General features: G+C 33.0%; 1 protein-coding gene across 34 annotated transcripts in view; it reads right to left on the bottom strand.

Annotated features, from left to right (window-relative positions):
- LOC18434247 (SNF2 domain-containing protein CLASSY 3) overlaps positions 1 to 7,302 on the bottom strand; it is a 36,701-nt gene extending 29,399 nt beyond the window's left edge. For all 34 annotated transcript variants that reach the window (XM_088868011.1, XM_088868013.1, XM_088868019.1 and 31 more), the window contains exon 1: positions 6,902 to 7,302. The gene's annotated coding sequence lies outside the window, so the exon portion shown is untranslated. The remainder of the gene's footprint in view (positions 1 to 6,901) is intronic.
- Positions 7,303 to 11,792: the final 4,490 nt, after the last annotated feature.

Genomic DNA, 11,792 nt, shown 5'->3' with positions numbered 1-11,792 from the left:
AATTTTAAAGAAAATGCCTAATTAAACGGACATGCAAAGAAAGTAGAAGTTGCAAAAGAAACAGCGATACAGAATCTAATTCTTTAAGACAATCATATATCTCAAAAAACAATAAGAGAAACATGCATAAAAAAGTGACTAACAACACATACATTTTAAAGAAAAACTAATATTTATATAAATCAAAAAGTTACAAAAGAAGCAGAACTACAGAAAGCCCCTTAAAACCAACGTGCATAGATAAATCGATTCCTTGAGGCAAATCATGCATATCAATAATCAGCAAATCAAATGCAAGTAGAAAATTTACTAACAATGCGTACTTTTTAAAGTAAGTGCACAACAAAATCAACATGTAAAGAGATCAGAGGTCGCAGGAGAAGCAGAATTACATAAATATGTTTCCATAAGACAAATCATACATCTAAAAAACAAGTAAGACAAACAAGTATACGAAGATTTACTAACATCTCATACATTTAAAAGTAAATGCCCAATAAAACAGACGTGCGAAGAAAGTAGAAAGTTGCAGAGAAAACAGAGATACTGAAATCTGATTCCTTAAACCAACCACACATCTAAAAAACCAAAAAAACAAACACGCGTAAAGAAGTTTATAACAGCACATACATTAAAACAAAATCACCGTTTATAAAAATCAAAAGTGCAGAAGAAGCAGAAATACAGATATCGATTCCTTAAGACAAATCATACATATCAAAACCCAGTAAAACAAATGTGCATGGAAAATTTACTAAGAATGCTTTACATCTCAAAGCACATGCACAGCAAAACCAACATATAAAGGGATCACAAGGTTGTAGGAGAAGCAAAAATAAATACATATGTTTCCGTAAAACAAATCATACAGCTCAAAAACAAGATAAACGAATATATGAATTAAAAGCAAATGCTCAGTAAAACCGATATGCATAGAAAGTGGAACCAACATGTAAAGGGATCACAAGGTTGTACGCGAAGAAGAAATAAATAACTATGTTTCTGTAAAACAAATCATACATCTCAAAAACAAGAAAAACGAATATATGAATTAAAAGCAAATGCTCAGTAAAACCGATATGCATAGAAAGTAGAAATTTGCAAAGGAAACAAAGATAATGAAATCTGATTCCTTAAGTGAATCATACATCTCAAACATTAATAAAACAAACACTCATAAAAATGTCACTAACAACATATACATTTTAAAACAGAACCTACGTCCATAGAAATCTAAAAGTTGCAAAAGAAATAAAAATACAGAAACCGATTCCTTAAGATAAATTAAACATATCAAAACCAGTAAAAAAAATGCGCATAGGAAATTTACATGCAATGCATACATGTTAAAAACAAATGCAAAACAAAACAAACATGTAAAGAAATCAAAAGGTTGCAAGAGAACCATAAATTTAGAATTATGTTTCTTTGAGACAAATCATACATCAAAAAAAAAACAAGTAGGACAAATGAGTATATAAAGAGTTATTAATATCGCATACATTTAAAAGCAAATGCCCAGTAAAACCGATGTGCATAGAAAGTAGAAAGTTGCAAAAGAAACAGAGATACAGAAATCCAATTTCTTAAACTAATCATACATCTCAAAAACCAATAAAACAAATATGCATAAAAAAAGTTACTAACACCTATATTTTAAAGAAAAACCAACGTTGATAGAAATCAAAAAGTTATAGAAGAAGCAAAAACACATAAATTAATTCTTTAAGACAAATCATACAAATAAAAAATAGTAAAACAAACACACATAGAAAATTTACTGACAATGCATACATTTAAAGAAAATGCACAGCAAAACCAACACGTAAAGATATTAGAAGGTTGTAGAAGAAACAGAAATGCATAAATATGTTTTCCTAAGACAAATCATACATCTGAAGTGCTAGTAAGGCAAATTAGTATATGAAGAGTTACTAACATCGCATACATTTAAAAGCAAATGCGCAGTAAAGCCAACATGCACAGAAAGTAGAAAGTCACAGAAGAAACAAAAATACAAAAATCTAATTCCTTAAGACAATCATACATCTCAAAAACCAATAAAACAAACACGCATAAAAATTTACTAACAACTCATACATTTTAAAGCAAAACCAACGTGTATAGAAATCAAAAAGTTGCAGAATAAGCAAAAATACAAAAATCGATTCCTTAAGACAAATAGTACATATTAAAAACCATAAAAACAAATGCGCGTAGAAAATAAAATAAAATGCATACATCTCAAAGTAAATGCACAACAAAGCTAATATTTATAGAGATCAAAAGGATGTAAGTAAAGCAGAAATACCGAAACATATTTCCTTAAGACAAATCATACGTATCAAAATCAAGTAAGACAAACGAGTATACGAAGAGTTACTAATATCGCATACATTTAAAAGCAAGTGCCCAGCAAAACCAACATGCATAGAAAGTAGAAAGTTTACAGAAGAAACAGATATATCGATAGTTGATTCCTTAAAACAATCCTACATCCCAAAAACCAATAAAACAAACACACATAAAAAAGTTACTAACAAATACATATTAAAACAAAACCAACGCATTTAGAAATAAAAAAGTTACAAAAAATAGAAATACAGAAAGCAATTCCTTATGACATATCATACATATCAAATACAGTAAAAAAACGTGAATAGAAAATTTAATGGCAATGCATACATCTTAATGCAAATGCATAGAAAAACCAACATGTAAAACGATCAGAAGGTTGCAGAAGAAGTAGAAATACAATAAATATATTTCTTTAAGACAAATCATACATCTCAAAAACAAGTAACACAAACGAGTATATGAAGAGTTACAAACATCACATGCATTTTACAGAAAATGGCCAATAGAACCAACATGCATAGCAAATAGAAAGTTGCAGAAGAACAGAGATACAGAAATCTGATTCGTTAAGACAATTATACATCTCAAAAGCCAATAACACAAACACGCATAAAAAAATAACTAACAACACATACATTTTAAAGCATAATCAACGTTTATAGAACTCAAAAAGTTGTAGAAGAAGCAGAAATACAGAAATCGATTCCTTAAGACAAATTATATACATAAAAAACCAATAAAACAAACGCGCATAGAAAATTTACTAGTAATGCATGCATCATATAGTAAATGCACAGCAAAACCAACATTAAAAGAGATCAGAAGGTTGAAGGAGAAGCAGGAATACACAAATTTGTTTCCTTAATACAAAACATACATCTAAATAAAACCTAAGACAAACAAGTATATGCAGATTTACTAACATCGCATAAATTTAAAAACAAATGCCCAGTAAAATCGACGTGCATAGAAAGTAGAAAGTTGCTGAAGAAACATAGATACAGAAATTTGATTCCTTAAGAAATTCGTACATCTCAAAAACCAATAAAACAAACACGCATAAAAAAGTTACTAATATCACATACATTTTAAAGCAAAACCAACGAGTACTAAAATCAAAAAGTTGCAGAAGAAGCAGAAATACAAAAATCGATTCCTTATGCAAATCATATATATCAAAAACCAGTAAAACAAAGGCAAAGAGAAAATTTACTGACAATGCACACATCTTAAAGCACATGCACAACAAAACCAACATGTAAAGAGATTGCAAGGTTGCAGGAGATTCAGAAATACATAAATATGTTTATTTAAGATAAATCATATATTTCAAAAACAAGTAAGACAAACAAGTATATGAAGAGTTACCAACATCACATGCATTTAAAAGAAAATTGTGAATAAAACCGACTTGCATGGAAATCAAAAAGTTCCAGAAGAAGCAGAAATACAGCAATCGATTGCATAAAAAAGTTACTAATATCACATACATTTTAAAGCAAAATCAACGAGTTCTAAAATCAAAAAGCTGCAGAAGAAGCAGAAATACAAAAATCGATTCCTTATGCAAATCATACATATTAAAAACCAGTAAAATAAATGCGCAGAGAAAATTTACTAGCAACAAATACATCATATAGCAAATGCACAACAAAACCAGCATTAAAAAAGATCAAAAGGTTGCAGGAGAAGCAGAAATACAAAAATATGTTTCCTTAAGAAAAATCATACATCTCAAAAACAAATAAGACAAATGAATATATGAAGATTTACCAACATCGCATACATTTAAAAGCAAATGCCCAGTAAAAACGACATGTATAGAAAGTAGAAAGTTGCAAAAGAAACCGAGATACAGAAATCTGATTCTACAAGCCAATCATACATCTCAAAAACCAACAAAACAAACACGCCGATAAAAATTACTAACACCTACATGTTTAAGCAAAATCAACGTGTATAAAAATCAAAAAGTTGCAAAAGAAGCAAAAAGACAGAAATCGATTCCTTATGACTAATCATACAAATAAAAAAACCAGTAAAACAAGAGCACAAAGAAAATTTACTGACAATGTAGACATCTTAAATTAAATACACAGCAAAACCAACATATAAAGAAATCAAAAGATTGCAGGAGATGCAGACATACAAAAATATGTTTCTCTAAGACAAATCATACATCTCAAAAACAACTAAGATGAACGAGTATATGAAGACTTACTAACATCGCATATATTTAAAAACAAATGCCTAGTATAATCGATATGCATATAAAGTAGAATGCTGCAGAAGAAACAAAGATACAGAAATAGGATTCTTTAAGCCAATCATACTTCTCAAAATCCAATAAAACCAACACACATAAAATAGTTACTAACAACACATACAATTTAAAGCAAAACCAACGTGATATAGAAATCAAAAAGTTGCAGAAGAAGCAACAATACAGAAATCGATTCCTTAAGACAAATCATACATATCAAAAACCAATAAAACAAACGTGCATAGAAAATTTACTGACAATGTACTTATCTTAAAGCAATTGCACAACAAAACGAACATGTAAAGAGATCACAATGTTGCAGGAAAATCAGAATTACAAAAATATGTTTCCTTAAGACAAATCATTCATCTCAAAAATGAGTAAGACAAATACGTATATGAAGAGTTACTAACATCGCATATATTTAAAAGCAAATGCCCAGTAAAACCAACATGCATAGAAAGTAAAAACTCGCAAGAGAAACAGATATACAGAAATCTGATTTCTTAAGATAATCATTAATCTCAAAAACCAATAAAACAGAATTACTGACAACACATACATTTTAAATCAAAACCAATGTGTATAGCAATCAAAAAGTTGCAGAAGAAGCATAAATACCAAAATCTATTCCTTAAGACAAATCATATATATTAAAAACCAGTTAAACAAATGCGTGTAGAAAATTTACTAACAATGTATACATCTTAAAACCAAAGCACAACAAAACCAACATGTAAAGATATTAGAATGTTGCAAGAAAAGCAAGAATACATAAATATGTTTCCTTAAGACAAATCATACACCTTAAAAACCAATGAGCAAACGAAGATACAACAAGTTACTAACATTGTATATATTGAAAAGCAAATGCCTAGTAAAACCCACGCGCATAGAAAATAGAAAGTTGCAGAAGAAATAGAGATACAGAAATCTGATTCCTTAAGACAATCATACAACCAATAAAACAAACTCACACAAAAGAGTTACTAACAGCACCAGCATTTTAAAGCAAATGGCCATTAAAATCACTGTGCATAGAAATCGGAAAGTTGCAGAAAATGTTGAAATACAGAAATTTGATTCCTTATGATAAATCATATTCTTTTTTTGGTTAATTCCTTGAGACAAATCATACATCTCAAAATCCAGTAAAACAAACACGCCTACGAAAGTTACTAACAACGAATGTATTTTAGTGCAAACTCCCCGTAAAACCAACGTGCATTGAAATCAAAAAGTTGCAGAAGAAGCGAAAATACAGAAGTTTGAGTCCTTATGAAAAATAATATATCTCAAACACCTGTAAAACAAACACGCATACAAAAGTTAATAACAATGGATACATTTTAAAGCAAATGCCCAACAAACCAACATGTATAGGAGAAGCAGAAATACAGAAGTTTGTTTCTTTAAGACAAATCATACATCTCAAAAACTAATAAAACAAACGGGTATAGAAAATTTACTAACAATGCAGCCATTTTAAAGCAAATGCCCAGTAAAACCAAAGTGTATAGAAAGCAGAAAGTTCCAAATAGTGTATAGAAAATTTACTCGACCAAGGTAATCTGCCCTTGGCCAAGCCCAATAACTCGGTTGAGTTAGGTACAATCCAAAAAAAGTGAAAAAGTAAAAATAATAATAACAATAATAAAAATAAAAATAAAAAAAGGAAACAAATCTCTAAAAATTAAAAAGTATGAAAGAAGGATTAATAGAATAATTGGGAGTTATAAAATAGGGATTATTGAAAAAGTGATTTTATGCCGTGAATATTTCAGGAAAATTAAAACAAAAAAAGGAGAAAAATACGATTGTTCCCAAATGATCTTCACCACTAACAAAATCTTATAAATCAGTATTTCTAACCATAATGCTCGTGTTTTCTTATACTGGTACTTTTTTGCATTTTCTATAACTGTTTTAACATTTATTTGTGCCTGGCGAGTTGTACAGGAACTCGCGAGTTATTCAGCTGAGTCCGAGTGGATTCAACCAAGTCCCGGAACACTGCTTGCAGAAGAAGAAGAAATGCAATGCTCTCGTTCATTAACACAAAGCATGCATTTCAAATCCCAGTAAAACAAAGGAGTATACAAATGTAATAACAATGCATATATTTGAAATCAAATGCACAGTAAAAACCAACGTATATAGAAATCAAAAAGTGGGTGAGGAAGCAGAAATAGAGTGCATACATTCCAAGGCAAAGGCCATGTAAAGCTAACGTCTAAAAAAGCAGAAAGCAAAAAGAAATGCAGAAGAAGAAGGGCTTACCAATGCAGAGAAGTGCACAAGACAGTCCACCTCTTCCCAAACCACAAACGAAGAGAGAGAGAGAGTGGAGACTGGCTCTGCTAGAGAGAGAAAGAGAGTAAGAGAGAGAGTGATGGACTAGCTCTGCGTGAGAGAGAGAAGAGGGAGTGGCTTTGTGAGAGACAGAGACTGAAGAAGAGGGACTGGGGGGGGGGGAAGAGAGAGATAGAGTGAAGAGGGAGAGAGTGAAGCGGGACTAACTCTGTGTGAGAGAGAGAGAGAACAAGGATGAACTATCCTTATGCGTGTGAGAGAAAGAGTGTGTTTTTTGCATGACTGAGCCATGTCTGATCAGTGGAAGAGCAGCAGGGTCGAAGAAGGAAAGGTGCAGAGGTCTCACCGCCTTTTTCCTCCTTTGGGTCCTTCCATTCTTTCTCTTTCTTGATGACTCTTTTCAAATGCGGCGGGATCATTGACTCTGACACACCAAACTGTACGTAATGTCCTGAACACTTTCTCTCTCCCCCTCTCTCTCTCTCTCTACATAAAACTCTCTCTCTCTCTATCTACATCACCATTCGAAAAATGGGGCGTCTATCCGCTTACCGCCCGGTTAGATCGGAACGGGATCTATCTTTAATGGCCGGTTCCGGTTTTGGATAGTTTTGGTAGTAGATTGGTATTTTTAAAAATAAAAATAAAAAATCTATATAAATTTTTAAAAATGAAGATTTGGTTTGTTTTTAATATTCTTTATATTATAGTGAAGATTAAAAAGTATTTTGGTCATTAATATTCACTTTTATATTTTTCATTTGAACATGTTTTGTTTGAATCATTCTTTATATGTCTTTCATACTTTATTTTGTTTTTTTTTTTTTTTTTTAGTTAGAACGGTTGGATCGGCCGGTTAACTGGTTAGGCCAGGTAAACCACTTCCACGCCTATGTCTAGTTAACCATTCCAATTCAATTTTACGAACAGTGGTCTACATACAACTCTCTCTCGGCATAAAACTCTATCTCTCTATCTATCTACATAAAAAATAACACATACCAGCTGGGGTATCTTATGCTCTCATACAGGGGTTGTGTTGTTCAATCATCAAAACTGAAGCATTTGAACAGTCTTGCATAAAAACCTTTTGTCGTGTATAGTGACTTCACTTTGATAAAACCTAATTCGAAAGCATCCTTAGGACCCAAGCTCAACCACCTTAACCTAAAAAAAAAAAGCAAACGAAAATAAGTATTCTTCAAACCATTTAGGGGAGTGACCTCCTCAAATTAGTAACCAACTTTAGAAAAAGTTATTTATACATAGGCTTTAAAAGTAAATAATCCTTTGGACAAAGATGATCCCCAAATTTCACATCAAGGAACTGTAAATATCTAGTGTGCTCCTATGGTTTCACACAACACATGCTAGACTAAATCCGAATTTTGAATTCGAAACTGTAAATTTTACTCGATTCAGATTCGAAACTGTAAATTTTACTCGATTCAGATCCGAAACTCAAATTTTGAATCATATCGATCCAGCTATAGGTCCAAGAATTGGATCTTGATCTAAATTTTGAATCTCAAATACTATTCAGATCAAATCCAGGTACAAGTGGATCTGATCCAGATCCAAGCCGGTTATTAAAATAGTATATATTATATATAACATGGTATTTATTTATTAAGTTATATATTATATATATAATATTAACGACCAAATCCCCATTTTGGATCAAATTGTGGAACTGATCATATCCATATCCTATGGATAGTTTTTGGATGTGGATCCAACTTCAAACATTCTAGATCTGATTAGAGATGGATCTAGATCCAATCTCATATCCGGATAGTATATATATTTTTTGGATTTGGATCCAGATCTAGGTGGACTTGGACCCGATCAGAAAAATTCTTAGCCCTTCAGCCTTTCTAAAGAGCAGTGTTTAAACAATCGCCTATCAGATCTCGGTGACACCATTCCAGATCTGCTAATAAAATGGGATCCAGCCGTTTTTTTTAAAAAAATAGCCCTGATTAAAATTAGGGGTGGCCCACATTTCTTATTTCTTCTTATTTATTTGGAAAGAACAAAGGTTTGCTTATTTCTTTGTAACAACCCAAAATTCGTGAACTGGGTGAGCTCGTGCGACCGGGCGAAGGAGGAGGAACACCACAAGAAAGAGGAGTAACGTTGCGCGAAGGAGGAGTAATATCGCACGAAGGAGGAGTAACGCCGCACGAAGAAGGAGGTGTAATGCCACATGAAGGAGGAGGAGTAACGTCGCGCGAAGGAGGAGAAGTAACGCCGCGTGAAGAGAGGCCAGCACCGTGCATGTACCACCATGAGTGATGTGAATGGACCACTATGACTGTTGGAGTAGGGTAGTCCATGAGGAATTACCTCTTTTCCCTTTTTGTTTCCCTCTTCAAGTGTCACCCTTTTGCTTACCACTAGGAGGTAGCTTGTTGTCACCTCACTACTTTTGTTTGCCACTTCTCTCATCTCTTATCCCTCATCCCTCTCCTCCCCCCCACTTTTTGCCCCTTTGAACCCTTAGAAATTTCTGCCCTTTAAGTATGAATTTCCATGAATTAAGCATGGATTAGGCTTGAAGTTATGCATATATGCTTGTGTTTTGTTTTTCTAACAATTAGGTCTTCTTTGTATGATAAGTTGAGTACTAGTATCACTCTTGTGGACCCTGAAATTCTGTGGAATGATGCTTGTGTGAGTCTAATTTAAGATAGAAACGATTTCATGTTGTTATCTTGTATGGATTTGAAGTTATAAAATAGTCTTTAGAATGTGACATGTTTATATTGTGATTTTCTAAGGAATTTACATGCTTTTGTGATGAGATTTTGACTAAGCAAATGATATCCAATTGGCCTCAAATCACCACCATTTGAAAGGTCTGTGAGTCTAATTCGAGTTTGGTATTTATGACTAGCTAAGATTCTTGATAGTTTGGAAGATATGATTCATTTTGTGTATATATGTCACTGTTAGTAGACTGAGATAATTTCCAGGAGTGTTACTTCTGTTGTACTGAGAGTTTGACTAAGTAATTGAAGTCCATTTTAATGTTCATGTTTACATCTTGTTCTGATTCTTTATTTATGTAAAGTTATACTTCGAAACATGCCAATAGATTACTATGGACAGTTTTGGTAAAAACACATAACTGATGTCTCTAATGTCAAGGGTTTTGACCGACCAAATGAGGTCTGTTTTCTTCCAAACCACTGCTGTTTGAAATACTTTTGAGTAAGTTTGAGATCACATGTTTAGCACTTTTCGAAATTCTCCCTAATTTGAGAGCTATATGATTAATTGTAATAATATGTCATTTTTGATATCTTTTATAAAACTCAGAATTTATACCTCTGTCGCCATGAATTTTGACAGACTAAAAGGGGTTCATTTTCTTCCAAACCACTGTCATTTGAACGGTTCATGAGTAAGCTTAAATTCACAAGATGATCACTTTTTAAAATTTCTTCTTGATTGTGAGTTATTGAGTAAATTCTAAAGACATGTCACTGCCTTCATTACACAACAGATTTTAGATGAAATGTCTCCATTCTTTTGAACTTTTAAGGGCCCAAACAAGGTCCAATTGTTTTCAATCCACCCCGATTTGAAATATAGGTGTGTCTAGTGTAAAATTGGTTTTGGAACCATCTTCAAATTCCAAAAGAATCACAAGTTATGACCTTATTTACGACCAAATGTTACGACTTGAAATTGCAGTTGTAACAATCATTATGTGATATGGACACCGTTATTATGTGAATCTGATACTATTATTATGTGATATGGACACCATTATTATGTGAATCTGGTACTGTTATTCTGTGATATGAACATTGTTATTCTGTGATATGGAGACTGTTATTCTATGAATCTAATATTGTCAAAATGTGATGCTGATACTGGCATTCTGTGAGACTGATATTGTCATTCCGTGATATGGATACTATCATTCTTTGATACTGATACTATTATTCTGTGATATTAACACAGCCATTATGTGACACTGATATTATCTGATTTTGCTATATGAATGTTATTTTGGCACTGACCGCTACGCAATGGGTCTTCCATTGGTAGTGAGTATTATGACTGTTATATGTAAAACTGATATTTGTAATATGACCACTACGCAATGGGTCCTCCATTGGTAGTGGGGTATACTGTACTGGAATATGTAATTTCTGAGTGCGCATGAGGTGATATGTAACCGTTAGCATACTATGAATGCGTGAGCAGATGTGATATTGATCATTACGTAATGGGTCACCCATTGGTAGTTGGATATTGTGATACTGTGAATGTTATGTAATTACTTGGCATGCTTTGAGCATATCGCATGGCCATGACTGACACTAGTGAGGTGCGCACGAGGTGATATGTGACTTCCCGACAATGCCTTGTGCAAATTGCCTCGCTCGACATGGGTAGTCGCCTGAGTTATGTAATTGACTTGAGATGTGTGATTGACCTGAGTTATGAGATTGATGTCCCTCCTACCCGAGTGACGTACGCGACCTCCAGTCACGATCCCGCACTCTGTCGCCCTCCAGTTTGGGACGACAGGGATCAGGGGGTGGGGTTATGACGTTCTTTGAAAAGAAAAAAAGGTTGTTTAAACCCACATGGGCCTACCTTTTTTAGAAGGTAGAAACACCGGCCACGTAGCCATGTACGATGCACAGGCAATGTCAACCTCTCGCGTATTACATTGCCAATTAATTATTGTACATTTTTAAGTTATAAGCATATTTCTTCCTACTATCTATCGATGTGGAATATCTCTTTTGCCTTGGCAATAGAGTCTACAATTAAAGGAAACGTTTTCATTAATAGCTATCTCTTATATTAGAAAACTATCATATATACAATAAAA

Source organism: Amborella trichopoda, chromosome 5, assembly GCF_054954075.1.
Source record: "Amborella trichopoda isolate Santa Cruz 75 chromosome 5, AtrichopodaSantaCruz75HAP2 v2.0, whole genome shotgun sequence".
NCBI classification, from domain to species: domain Eukaryota; kingdom Viridiplantae; phylum Streptophyta; class Magnoliopsida; order Amborellales; family Amborellaceae; genus Amborella; species Amborella trichopoda.
Note: the sequence above shows the minus strand (reverse complement) of the source record. Positions and strands in the feature narration are given on the sequence as shown.